Source organism: Rhinolophus sinicus, chromosome X, assembly GCF_036562045.2.
Source record: "Rhinolophus sinicus isolate RSC01 chromosome X, ASM3656204v1, whole genome shotgun sequence".
NCBI classification, from domain to species: domain Eukaryota; kingdom Metazoa; phylum Chordata; class Mammalia; order Chiroptera; family Rhinolophidae; genus Rhinolophus; species Rhinolophus sinicus.
In genome coordinates, this window is record NC_133768.1 from 70,314,672 (window position 1) to 70,329,064 (window position 14,393).

The 14,393-nt window shown below is 39.9% G+C and overlaps 1 protein-coding gene and 1 non-coding gene across 2 annotated transcripts in view; both read right to left on the reverse strand.

Moving 5' to 3' along the window:
* ESX1 (ESX homeobox 1) overlaps positions 1–14,393 on the reverse strand; it is a 141,489-nt gene that overhangs the window by 91,212 nt on the left and 35,884 nt on the right. The window lies entirely within an intron of this gene.
* Positions 12,776–12,882, reverse strand: LOC141569820 (U6 spliceosomal RNA). The gene has a single exon (XR_012493600.1). It is a non-coding gene; the product is annotated as a U6 spliceosomal RNA (small nuclear RNA).

Sequence of the window (14,393 nt, forward strand, 5' to 3'; positions counted from 1 at the left end):
TAAATGCCATCACCTGTCGGTGAGGGGAAACTGGTCTAGATATAGCCCTGCTCTGAGCTCAGCCCTAAGCTGAGGCAGCATTCTGGCTGCCCATTGAACTGCATGGACTTGGGACTCATCTATTTGTCAGCCAAGCCCCAAGCTGGTGCAACCTGAACGGACAACATTGATAAAGGCCAACTACTCAGGAAGTGAAGCATAATGTTGGGCTTCCTTCACTGCAATAAGGAAGTGATGTTGGAGATCATGTGGAATGCACTATTTTCTTATTCTCCTACTGTACATATTTCCCACTTGACCTTGTCCTTAAAAAGCTGGTCTGATGAATGAGGGAGCTGAGACTGAGAAAGGATCCATACCGGTATTCCTGACAAGTGTTTTATGGACTGAAAAAAAATCTGGTTCAAGTCACATTATAAGAGAAAACAGGCATAAGCTACTGCTGCCAGACATTTCAGAGGGTGAGGCCTGAGGAGCTGCTTTGAGTAAGTCACCAACACCATTCTACTGTGTCAGTCTCAAGAGAACTGCTCCCCCTCTGATGCTGTGGCCCTTACGTCACAGGAATTTTGATTGAACATCCTTCATATTGCCTCATGTGGGCAAAAAATGTGTCCATTTTAGGAATGAAGACTGTCATTGAATGAAATATTCTGGACCTCAACCTACAATGAATTGCTCACCCTCCCCTAAGGGATTGTCAGAACTAATCCTATTGTGCCTTACCAAGCCTCCCTGGCAACCGCACACTCTCCATACTGCCCCAGTCATTTTACAATCAGACAGAAGCTACTTCCTTCTAATTCTCCCCAAGCCCTTACTGTACCCTCTAGAAATGCCTATCTGTGAAGGGCAAAGTCCTTATATTCTTAGCTTCTTAATAGTACATGTCCTCTGACTCTTGCCACAATTGGAACCTTGGCTGCCTCCTAACCATGTTGCCCAGGAGGTGAGGTTGGGGCTCTCATTGCTCCCCCAAATTCCTGATCATTGCTCTCTCTTCTTCCTGCAAAAGCCCCACCCTTCTACCTTCCTCATTGCCATCATCTACCAACCTCCTGATGACTTCTCATTTATTGCAGGCCTAGTTCATGGTTTGCTTTCTTCCTCTTCCTTCCTCTCATCATTCTTGAGGTCTTCAACATCTTTGCCAAGGATGTCAGAGCTTTACGTGCCCCATGAGGCCTTTATTTTAAAGAAAAATCTGTTTTTGGAAATTCAGAGATGAGTTGTCTGAGAGTAGAAGAATTTGAGAGTGTGGGGAGAGGAGAGAGGACCAGCTTTGGGGTATACTGAATCTCCCGAATCTGGGCACAGGGCAGGTAGGGAGGCAGTGTCCCCAAGTGGCTGGGATCTGTATGCTGATTTCCCTTACCTCCTAGTAGCCTGAGGGATATTGTAGAAATTCCCTTGGTGGTGGTGGTGGTGGGATCTTTCCCTCTAGGCTTTGTGGTCCTTTCCACACTGACTCTGGTGATCATTTTTGGTGACTTCAACACTTGTGTGGATGACCCATCCCTCATCAGGGCTTTTCACTTCCTAGATCCCTTCACGTCAATGATCTTTTCCTCTACTCACTTTAACTTGGTCATGTATATGTACTAGCCCTTTTCATCACTACAAACTGCATTATTTTGTAAATCTTGACCTCCACTGCTGGAGTTCCTCAACCTTATCAGGTTACAGCTCCAATCCATTGATTCCCACTACATTTTCTCTCTCCACCAGCCCATCATTGTTTATGTTTGTCTCCTTCCCTAGCTTACAGTGTATCCATACTATTGTTATCATCACTTTCCCTTTCCCTCTCTATTTGTCATATCCACTGAGCTGTCATATCCTAACCCTTGGCTATCTTATCCTCCTTCCTCCCTCCCCCTTTTTAAAATAGCTTAGACTTTAACAACTTGGCTGACTCTCATCATTCATCATGAACTTCAAATGGACACCTGACACTGTCCATCACTTCCATTACTCTTCCTTAGTGAGGGCTTTTGGATGGTAATTCTCTGAGCTGTCCTCTTCCTTCTCTCTCCTGGGACCTCCCTCTCCCACCGCTCATTTCTTCTCATACTCACTGGCGGCCTCACCCTACATAGCACTGAGTAAACAGAATCCAGAAAATGGAAATGTTCTCCTTGTCCCACCACTAAATCCACCCTCCTAACTACACCTAACATCACTGTCTTTCTGCCTTTTACAATGCAGTATGTGTGCATTCTGACAGGAGAAGGTGATCCTGTCAGAGGCCAATCCCTTCTAGATTCCATCCAATCTTGCCTTCATGGGGGACTTGGATTCTTCAGTTATCGCCTCATTTTCCTGCACTATGACTATCTCCCTCTTGCCTGGGTGTTTTACATAAACAAGCAACCAAGTTAGACAACCTCTGTTCAAAAAACAATACAAAACAACAAACTCCTCTCTCTTGACTCCACATTCCTCCTCTAGCTACCATTCCATTTCCCTATTCCTCTTCACAGCCAGCTTATTTTGAGAGATTTTTCTGTACAGTCTCTTCTTATATCTTATTCCTCCTCAAACCCTCTATAATCTGGCTTCAGTTCCCCCATCTGACTGTATTTTGCCTTTGCGGAGGCTTGAGAATCAAACCTATAGGGAACTCAGACTGTAGCTTCAGAGCCTATTATGATGAGAACACATAAGAAACTGAGGCTCAGAGAGGTTAAATGATTTGTCTAAGGTCATACAGCTAGTCAGTAGCTAAGTTGAGATTGAATCCAGGTGCATAGAATGCTAGGAGCCTATGCATCAGCATTCTTGTCGTTAATCACACCTCTTCTGTGCTCTGCATATCTATTGCTGGGATTATCACATTGAATTGTATTTATTCATTGACATGTCCCTTATGATTTCAAGGACAAGAACAAAGCTTAGAATACATAGTAGATATTCGATAAATGCTTGTTGAGTGAATGAAGGAATGCTGTTATCTGAGATCATTTGTTCTTTATTTGGTCCTCAGCAGTGATGACTTACTGCTGGTCACTACCTCCCCTCTCATATCATCATAGAATCATGAAATTTTAGAACTGTAAGGGACCTTAGAGATCAGGAAATTAAGATCTGTAGAGGTTAAGTAATGTACCCAAGGTCACTTGGCTACTTAGTTGCAGTCCAGTTCTCTTCCCATGCTATCTTCAATAAGTGTTACCTCTTCTTCCCTCCCTCCACATTCTCTTTTCTACCCTAAATAATTCCAATGCCAGGCAGCACTTAGACTGACGCAGAAAGTCAGTGAAGGACACATGTGAATGTGATGGGCAGCCAATGCAGTACTTTTTAGTGTTAATGAACACGTTCCTCCTTGGTTGGAGCTGGTGCCTGCTAGCTACTTCGGTTCTAGTTTAAAATATCCTTTTTATGAGCTCCTGTCTTAAATTATATTCCTCTTAGTGCTTTGGTTATTTTAATGAGTTTTTCTTATCTGCTATTTATAAAACCAGACCTGCTTTCTAATGTTTTGTTGTTGTTGTTGTTGTTTTAATAATTCAAATTCCCAAGTCTTGTTCCTTTTCCATTGCTCTTTCTCCTTTATGCATTTTATGTTTGTATGCTTGGAGCTAAGCAGTGCATTTTGAAATGCAATCTTGTTTGGTGCTAATATAGTGCTGGAGCAATCAGTTTTTCTATAGGGAAGAATTAGCTAACTGGAATCCTCAACTAACCAGAACCCTCAGCTTGAGGTTGTGAAAATAGCACAATCTCTGAAATCAGGCATAGTTGAGTTTAAATTCTGGCTTTACTAGTTATATATTTATTTTTTACTGTTGATTTCCCCGTTATTATTCTTTATTGAATAATAACTGACATAACATTATATTAGTTTTAGGTGTACAACATACTGATTCAATATTTGTATATATTGCAAAATGATCACCACAATGAGTTCAGTTAACATGTTACTGCTTATTAATTATGTAACCTTGGTCAGATTGTTTAGCCTCCCTGTACATGTTTCCTCATGTTTAAAATAACAGTAATAATAGTATGTCTATTTCATAGAGCAGATGTAAAGGTTAAATTAAATAATATGTAGACCTGGGTTTAAAATTATTATTCTGCCACATAATGGCTATAGAATGAGCTCAGTAAAGTTATTTAACTTCTTTGAGCCTCAATTTCCTTCTCTGTATAATGGGCATTATTATCAGTTGGCATTTGCTACATAACATACCATCTCAAAATGTAGTGGTTTGAAAAAAACACCATTTATTTGCTCATGATTCTGTGGATTGGTAGGTTGGACTGTATTCAGCTGGGACTGTCTCTGCTTCATGTTTGTCAGTTGGCTGCACTCATCCATTTATGTCAATTGGCCTCACTCATATGTTTGGCAGTTGGCTGATTGTCAACAGGGGTGGTAGGAATAATTAGTGTTATTCATCACCTGGTGGGCTGGCCTGTGCTCATTCACTTGGTGAACAATGGCTACCAAGAGCATCAAGAGAGAGCAAGACCCAATGTGCAAGCCCTTTTTGAGTTTCAGCTTTCTCATATTTGCTATTGTACCAGTGATCAAGTAAGTCATATGACCAAGCTTAGAGTAGGTATGGGAAGGGATTACTCAAGGGCATGAATTTGGAAAGGTAATTGTTGTAGCCATTTTTTTTCCAGACAATCTATCATAGACTTGATAATACTTGTTTTCCACGATCTTTGTGAGAATTGGAGATAATGCATACAAAGAACTGAGTGAGATTTCTGGTCAAGATGGTGGAGTAGGTAAATGCTGTGCTTACCTCCTCTCATGACCAATCAAAATTACAACTAAGTTACAGAACAACTGTCACTGAGAATCGCCTGAAGTCTAGCTGAACTGAAACCCTACTACTATGGACAAATAGAAGAAGCCACCTTGAGACTGGTAGGAGGGGCAGAGATATGGAACAGGCTGGTCCCACTTCTTTTTTAAAAAAAAGATTTTATTAAAATGTAGCTAACATACTATATTATGTTATTTTATGGTGTACATTATAGTTACTCAACAGTACCCACCTGGCACTGTATGTAATTATTACTATATTATTGATTATAATTCCTATGCTGAAAAAGTGATCACCGTGACAAGCCCAGCAGCAATTTGACACTGTACCATGCTATCACAATATTATTGACTATATTCCCTATGCTGTATATTACATCCCCATGACTTATTTGTTTTCTACCTGGAAATTTGAACCTCTTATTCCCCTTTATAAAATTTTAAAATTTTCAGTTGCAGTTGACATTCGTTATTCTTTTATATTAATTTCCAGTGTACAGCATAGTGGTTAGACATTTACTAATATGTAATTTAAGAAGTTGTCCCCTTGACTAGTCTAGTACCCATCTGGCACTGTACATAGTTATTACCATGTTATTGATTATATTCCTTATACTTTACATCCCCATGTCTATTTTATAACTACCAATTTGTATTTCTTAATCCCTTCACCTTATTTACCCTGCTCCCAAACACCTTTTCCATCTATCACCCCAATAGATCTAGGACCCATCTGACACCATGCATGGTTATTACAATATTATTGATTACAATATTCTTTATGCTATACTATATATCCCAAACTATTGTGTAACAACCAATTTGTACTTCTTAATCCCTTCCCCTTTTTCACTCACCCCTAAAACCCCTCCCATCTGGCAACCATAGAAATGTTCTCTGTATCTATGAGTTTGTTTCTGTTTTGTTTGTTTATTTTGTTCTTTAGATTCCACTTATAAGTGAAATCACATGACATTTGTCTTTCGTTGTCTGACTTACTACACTCAGCACAATACCCTCTAGGTTCATCCATGTTGTTGTAGATGGAAAAATTTCATTTTTCTTTTTTACAATTGAGTAATATTCCATTGTATATATGTACCACCTCTTCTTTATCCATTCAGGGACACCAGGTTGCCTTCATATCGTGGCTATTGTACATAATGCTGCAATAAACATACGGATGGGCATGTCCCCTCAAAGTAGGATTTTGGGTTTCTTTGGAAAAATACCCAGAAGTTGGATAGCTAGGTCCTCCTTTGTCTCTTATTATAGTCTTTGTTTTAAAGTCTATTTTGTCTGGTATAAGTATTGCTACCCCAGTTTTTTTTCCATTTCCATTTTCATGATATATCTTTTTCCATCCCTTTTTTTTTCAGTCTCTGTGTGTCTTTCAATCTGAAGTGAGTCTCTGGTACACAGCATATGTAAGAGTCTTGTTTTCTTATCTATTCAGCCACCCTATGTCTCTTAATTGGAGCACTTAATCCATTTACATTGAATACAATTGTTGATGGGTATGTAGTTATTCTCTTTCTCTCTCTCTCTCTCTCTCTCTTTTTTGTATTACAGAAGTCCCTCTAAGATTCGTTGTAATACTGGTTTGGTGGTGATGAACTCCTTTAGCTTTTTCTTGTCTGGTAAGTTCTTTATTTCTTCTTTGATTCTAAATGATAGCTTTGCTGGGTAGAGTAATCTTGGTTGTAGGTACTTGCTTTTCATCACTTTGAATATTTCCTACTAATCCCTTCTGGCCTGAAGTTTCTTTTGAGAATTCAACTGATAGTCTTATGGGAGTTCCCTTGTAGGTAACTACTTTATTCTTGCTGCTTTTAATAGTCTCTCTTTGTCTTTAACCTTTGGCATTTTAATTATGATGTGTCTTGGTGTTGGCCTCTTTGGGTTCATCTTGCTTGGGACTCTCTGTGCTTTCTTGGCTTGTATATCTATTTCCTTTGCCAGATTAGGGAAGTTTTCCATCATTATTTCTTTATATAAGTTTTCAATTCCTTGCCGTTTATCTTCTTCTTCTGGTACCCCTATAATGTGAATTTCGGTACTTTAGATGTTGTCCCAGGGGCCCCTTGAACTATCCTAATTTTTCTGGATTTTTTTTTCCTTTTGCTGTTCTGATTGGGTGTTTTCTGCTACCTTATCTTCTAAATTGCTGATTCAGTTCTCTGCTTTATCTAATCTACTGTTCATTCCCTATAATGCATTCTTCATTTCTATCATTGTATCCCTTTTTTTTTTTAAAAAAATAAAGTTTATTGGGATGACAATGGTTAGTAAAGTTACATAGGTTTCAAGTGTACAATTCTGTGATACATCATCTATATATCACACTGTGTGTTCACCACTCAGAGTCAGTTCTCCTTTCATCACCGTATATTTGATCCCATTTACCCTCTGACTGGTTCTTTTTTATGTTTTCCATCTCCATTTTTATGTTTCCTATCTCTTTGTTGAAATTCTCCCTGAGATCATTGAGCATTCTTATAACTAGTGTTTGGAACTCTGTATCTGGTAGATTGCTTATCTTCATTTTATTTAGTTCTTTTTCTGGAGCCTTGTTCTGTTCTTTTATTTGGGACGTGTTTCTTTGTCTTCCCATTGTGGCTGCCTCTATATGTTTGTTTCTATGTATTAGGAAGGGCTGCTATGTCTCCCAGTCTTACTAGAGTGGCCTTATGTAGTAGGTGTGCTGTGGGGCTTAGTGGGGCCACCTTCCTGGTCTCCTGAGTTATGCACTCTAGGTGTATCCCTTGTGTGGTTTGTGTATGCCCTCCTGTTGTAGTTGAGCCTTGGTTGCTATTTTCATGTCAATGAGAGGGATTGATATCATGCTGATTGGTTGTGAGGACTGGCCCTGACTACAGTGGAGGAGTTGTGTTACAGGGGCTGACCTTAGAGCAGGGTGTGCTTCAGCAGGGCTCTGGTCCCTGCCCAATCTACCGCTTGGGTGTGTCATCCTTGAAGGTGGCTGGGTGATGCTCCATCTTGTTTTGAAGCTGGCCACTGGGTGTGTGAGCCCCAGGGTCACCTGGGAGGGGATCTGCTGCAGGTCAAGTTCAGCTGCAGCCTGTTCCCCACCCGGGGCCACCTGGCAGGAGCCAAAGAGGAATCTGCAGATGGCTGCCACCCGCACCATGCTTGGAAGTGTCTCAAGAGGCCAAGCCCTGAACCAATGCCAGCTGCCACTAGTGCTGGGCTTAGGTCTGGTCAGACAGAGGTACAGGACATGTTCAAGTTAGATGCTGCTTGTCTGGGTTCTACAAACCTTTGAGAGACCCTCAGAAACTCTGCAGCATTAGCCAAGATAGGTGGTTTGTAGGAAAAAGCCACTGGAAGTGGCTTGGGTGTGCCTTAAAGCTGGATGGGGTGGTGTCCCAGAATCATCAGGATGGGGCAGACAAATGGTATCAGGTAGCTTGACAGAGATTCATATATGCTGGCCACCTGTGTCCGCACACCAGGAACAGGGAGGGCTCAACGAAGAAACAACGGCTTCTGCCAGCTCCTCCATCCCAGAGAAGGCTGCCCCTCCAGCCCTCATCCTGAATCCAGACAGCTCGACCCCCGCCCCCCCGCCCCGCCCCTCCCCCTGTATGTCCCTGTCTCCTCTCCAACTGCTGCCCCAGCTCTGGAGCCCAGAGCCAGTGATTCCATCAGTGAGTAAATTTGTGTGCATTCCCTTTAAGAGGAACGCCTGGGACTGCAGCTGCCCTCAGTCTCACTCAGTCTCAATCTCCACTGGTTTTCACAACCAGAAACTATGGGGATTTCTCTCCTTGGCACTTGGAACCCTGGGCTGGGAAACTGGTGTGGTGCTAGGACCCCTTGCTCCTTTCGGGGTTGACCTCTGCAGCTGAGATAACCCTCGTTATTTTTAATGGCCACACATGGGTGTTATACCAGCCCATTCCACATCTCTGCCCCTCTAACCAGTGTTCAGGTGGCTTCTTCTATATGTCTGTAGTTGTAGGGCTTTGGTTCAGCAAGATTTCAGGTGATTCTTAATGATGGTTGTTTTGTAGTTTAGTTGTAATTTTGATGTGGTCATGCGAGAAGGTAAGCTCAACATTTACCTATTGCTACATCTTGACCGAACAGAGGCGATTTTCTTCTGATTGTGTTTTCTCCATGAAATAAGTGAAATCATTAGCTGAGAGTTCTGCAAGGGGAATTGTTTGAGGTTTCATGCAGGAAAACAAGTGTGAAATCATTGTCTTGGAGAGAAGGACAAGAAGCTGACTAGAAACACTTAGGATTGTCAGGCATTGAGAGTTCTGGTTAAATTAAACTTAACGTGGAACTATTCCGATGCATAGGTGTAGTTGTTCTTAACCAAGGTTAAGTTAAGTTTGATGGAGGGAGTAAAGATATTTCCTCCACTTGCAGATTTATACATGGCTGTGGATATAATGATAGAACCTGGGATTTAGCTGGGTAGTATGGAAAGTGAAGACATGAAATGACAGTAACGGGGGCGGTGGGTGGGGGGTGGGAGATGAGGGTAAGGGGGATCGAATATATGGTGATGGAAGGAGAACTGACTCTGGGTGGTGAACACACAATGGGATTTATAGATGATGTAATACAGAATTGTACACCTGAAATCTATGTAATTTTACTAACAATTGTCACCCCAATAAATTTAATTAAAAAAAAAAAAAAAGAAAAAGAAATGACAGATAGACAGTGAGGGTAGTGGGATCCACGGATTGCAAGTGGAAGTTATGTAGGAGAGAGGGAAGTTTGGATTTGAAATTATGGAGATGATACAGTTGTTGGTAATGACTTCTAGAGTATGACCATTGGAGTATGTGACTGCGCTGGGATGATGGGAAACAGAAGGTTATTAGAAGTGATGTCAAGGGATGGTGGGACCAAGGTATTGGCTATATCCTGAAGTGATATTGAAATCACAGGAGAAATGGTAAGAGAAAAAGACTGTCCCTGGTAACAGTCCCAATGAATGAACAAAGGGGAGTACTGAGAGTTTGGTGGAGCACACCATAAAGAGGGGTGGCAATTGGCATAGACTGATGGTCTACACGTCAATTTGGCTGGGGTTTTTGAAGAAAAAGGGAGGAGAAATGTCTTCGAAGTGACAAAGTGGAAAAAGGAGGACACATCTCTACCTCCAGGTCCAGTGAGTGATATGAAAGGTGTAGAAAAGAAAACATGCAGCCCATCTGAGAGGGCTGTGTGGAAGCAGAGACCTCAGGGAAGAGCCAAACTTCCTTTAGAATAAGAAGTGGAATGAAATGAAACCATAGCAGGAGGGCTTGGGGGTTCATTGGTAAGCAGGATATTGAGTCAGATTAGGGAATATGTGGAGCCTTAAGGGATTGGGAATTGAGGTAATGATGCATGCTGGGAGGCTGGGACTTGTGGAGGTGACTCGAGTAAGCAGGGATGTAAGATGTGTCAGGATTAGTCCTGTTGGGTTCCTAGAAGGAGGTAGATTATCAGTGCTAATTAGAGCCTCCTTCTGGGGCTGGTCTATTGGCCACTTTGTTTGGTGAAGCTAGGGGAGGCTGGAGAAGAGGCACTTATACCAGGAGCATGTGATACTCCCTGGCCTTCCTAAACATTTTCTGTCATCCTTTTCAATGTTGGAGTAAGTGACTTATTAAGACTTTTCAACAATGATAGTACCTTGGGGGACTTTAACTTATCCCTTCCAAATCTCCGTTTGTCCCCATCAATGCCACTTCAAATAAATACACCATTTAAGAAAAAAGACATGCTTGTTATGTAAATGAAGTTTCAAGACAAGTCCCCTGGCCACTTCAATTACCTTCTAACCAGATTGCTGCATGGAGGCCCCTTTCTTTTACCATTTAGTATGAAATTTTCAATCATACAGAAACATAGATTCTATAATGAGCTCCCATGTACCTCATCACCTAGATTTAACAGTTGTTAACATTTTACCATACTACTTCATCTATTTTTTCTTTTACTGAAATATCTTCGGGTAAATTACAGACATTATAATATCTCACTCCTAAATACTTCAGTATCATAAGCCCTTTCTATGCAGAAATTGTGAGGCTGCTACTGCCTTTCAAAATGTTGTGCTATGAATTGGACAAGAGTGTTCCAGATGTGGAGTGATCAGCTGAGTATACAGAAAGAATGACTAGACCAAATTTTTGTCAATGCAGATTACAATCTTTAAAATTAGTCATTTTAGAGGCCATGGTACACTATTGATTCAAGTGCATTTGTGGTCAGCTTTGCACATGAACTGCTGCTGTCAAGTCAGGCTTCCCCCATCTTGTATTTGTATAATTGAATTTTTGTTGGTTTTAGCCTATTGAAAATATTTGGAATTGGAATTCTGCCCTCCAGTGAATTAGTTAATCCTTTCCTGCTTTGGTTCATCAGCAAAGTTGATAAGTAAGCCTTTTATATATTCATGCGAGTATATAGTAGTTACTTTCTAAAATTGAAGCTTGTGCTACCCAAAAATTGTGGAGACTGCAATAAGATCATCTCAAGTATTAAGAGTGGGCTTTTTGTAGGCTAAATAAATTAAATGTTCCTGATTAATGATTGAAATCTATCCTTCTTGACTATTCAAACTTGACTATTCTTCTGGATTAACAAACTGGTATCTGAGTACAGTTTTCTAAGACATTCTAAATTATCCCAGAATAACTATTTACTATAAACAAATTACCAAACAGTTTCTTGGATACACCCACATTATTCATGACAGCTAAATCCAGAGGTTGAATTGGCTTTCTGAGAACTCCATGGGTTTGCTTGGGTAGCTTCTCAGTTGACTATTCTCACAGTTCTACACAGGGATCATTTTCTAAACTCAAGTGTGAAAGTGAATTGAATGGACAACCCCTGGCTCTGCCTCATGCTTAGAAAACGGGACTGCACCAGGAGCATGTTGTCAACTGCTAGACAAATGATATTTTTGTAAATTTTCAAACTGAATATATAATGTGCCTAAGCAGAAGACATAATACACAATGATCAAAATAGCAAATCAGTATTGTAGAACTCCACGTTTCTCAATATGGTCCCAGTGTTTAGGTATTTCAGAATGAGAGCTTTCTGACACTAGCATTAGTGGAGGGGGTACCATACCATAGTGATTAACACCATGGGTACTGGGCGTTGACTGTCTAGGTCTAGAACCTGTCTCTACCACTTATTATTGCCTGTGGGACTGGGGCTTTTTATTTAGCCTCAGTGGAGAGCAATTACCTCATCTGTTAATGATGAAGATAGCCCAATCACCTATCCAATACAGCAGTTGTGAGATTAACATTGTTAATTTAAGCAATGTGCCAAGCATTTAGTTAAGTGTTACCTACTGTTATTTATCATGATTTTGATAGTTCTCATTGGGACCCAAGGTATTGTAGTATGCAATTTGATGTCATATTCATGGAGTTCTTTATCTAGATTTAAATACGTTTGGTCTGGGGATGCTCTAGGTTGCCACGTAGTCTCCCATATTTACCTTATAATCCTAATTTCCACTCCGGTGCCTCCAGAGGCCTGGTAAGAACAATTAAAGACACATGAAGAGTTCTGACACTTTCTACTGTGAGCCAGCCAAGGTAGTCCGCACCTCTTGGTTCCTAGGTCTAAGTCTTCAGGATTAGCTTCCATGGTGGCTGACAACCACTCCAACTTTTCAGGGGAAGAAATTTAGGAAATCCTATTTTTCTTCATACAAGAATCTACAAATACATTGCTTTTAGCACCCCAATATTGATCTAGGCAGCAATAGTGATTTCTTCTGTTTGTCCACTTTAGTGGTAAGAAAACTACTTAAAACCATTGACAGTTTTTAAAAATTAAAGCTTATTGGTGTGACAATTGTTAGTAAAGTTACGTAGGTTTCAGGTGTACAATTCTGTAATACATCATCTATGTATCACATTGTGTGTTCATCACCCACCGTTGGTTCTCTTTCCATAACACATATTTGATCCCTTTTACCCTTTTCTAAAAAATATGGAACGCTTCACAAATTTTCATATCATCCTTGCGCAGGGGCCATGCTAATCTTCTCTGTATTGTTCCAATTTTAGTATATGTGTTGCCAATGCGAGCACACATTGACAAAAATTAACACAGGTAACTTTGATAGATATTGGCCAGAGAAAGACTTAACATATGTGCCCTTTTCTTATTCTTCACTCTAAGTTATGATATTCCTTTGCATTGATTGTGCATGAGTAGTAGCTATTCTCTTTACCAATAGGAGTGTGCATCTGGTAGTTTCCTTTACTAGACTTACTACTTTTGTTTTCATGGAAAAGTAATTCATTTGTCAAAACTTTTCATTTTTAGATAATTTTAGACTAAATGTTAAAACAGTACAGAGTATTTCTGCATACCCCTCATCCAGTTTCACTTTATGTTTATATCTTATATAACCATGTTTCAATTATCAAAACTAAGAAAATCACCTTGGTACAATACTATTAATTAACCTACAGAATTAATTAAAATTTCACCATTTTTTCTACGAGTGTCCCTTTTTTGTTTGAGAATCCAGTTTAAGACCTCAAATTGCAAGAATTGTCATGTCTTTTTAGTCTCCTCCAATCTGCGACAGTTCTTTAATCTTTCCTTGTCTTTCATGACCTTGACACTTTTGAGGAGTACTTGCTAGTTATTTTGTAGACTATCCCTCTATTGGGGCTTTTCCAATGTATTCTCATGATTAGATTGATGTCATACATCATTGGAAACGCTAACACATTGGTGTGCCCTTCTTTGTGCAGTCTATCAGGGGGTACATGATGTTGCTATGTATTATGGGTGATGATAATCTTCATCCCTTGGTAAAGATGGTGTCTGTCAGGATTTTCCACTGTAAACTTGCAGTTTTCCCCTTTGTAATTACTAAATGTTTTGGAGGAGGTACTTAGAAAGTGTGCAAATATCCTATTTCTGCTTAAGATTTGCCCACTAATATTAATATCCATCAGTTGATCTTGCCTGAAGCAATTATTACTGTGATGTTCTAATGGTGATGATTTTCTATTTCCCTCACTCCTTGCACATATATTAGTTGGAAAATTGGAATTCTTCTGTAAGAGAGAGTTGTCTCTACTCCCTCATTCATTCATTCATTGATTCATTCATTGATTCATTCATTCACTTATTTGTTTACCAGAGCAGACTAACATATTTATTCTATTCTTTGGGTTATAATCCTATATTAGTTTTATTTAGTTTATTGATCAAATTGTTCCAATTTTAGCCATTTGGAATCTCTTTCAGGTTGGCTCCTGTGCCCTTTTAACATGCCCTTCATTTATTTATTTATTTATTTATTATTATTATTATTTTTTTTACCACTTCCCTTATTTTCATCACCACGAGATGAGCCAGGCTCATCTTCTGTTTTCCTTTCTCCAGCCCTGAAACCAGCCAGTCTTTCATTTAATGGAAAGTGGTATTTCAAAACCATGACCTGTGCCTTAAGTGTGCTTGCTATTGAGGTATCACTGCTTCTAGCCCCTCTCAGTGGATATAGCTAGGAAATATACGTATATGTTTTAGCTTATACAGGCATATGTCTACATTTATTTCTGTATCTATCTGGATTACATTA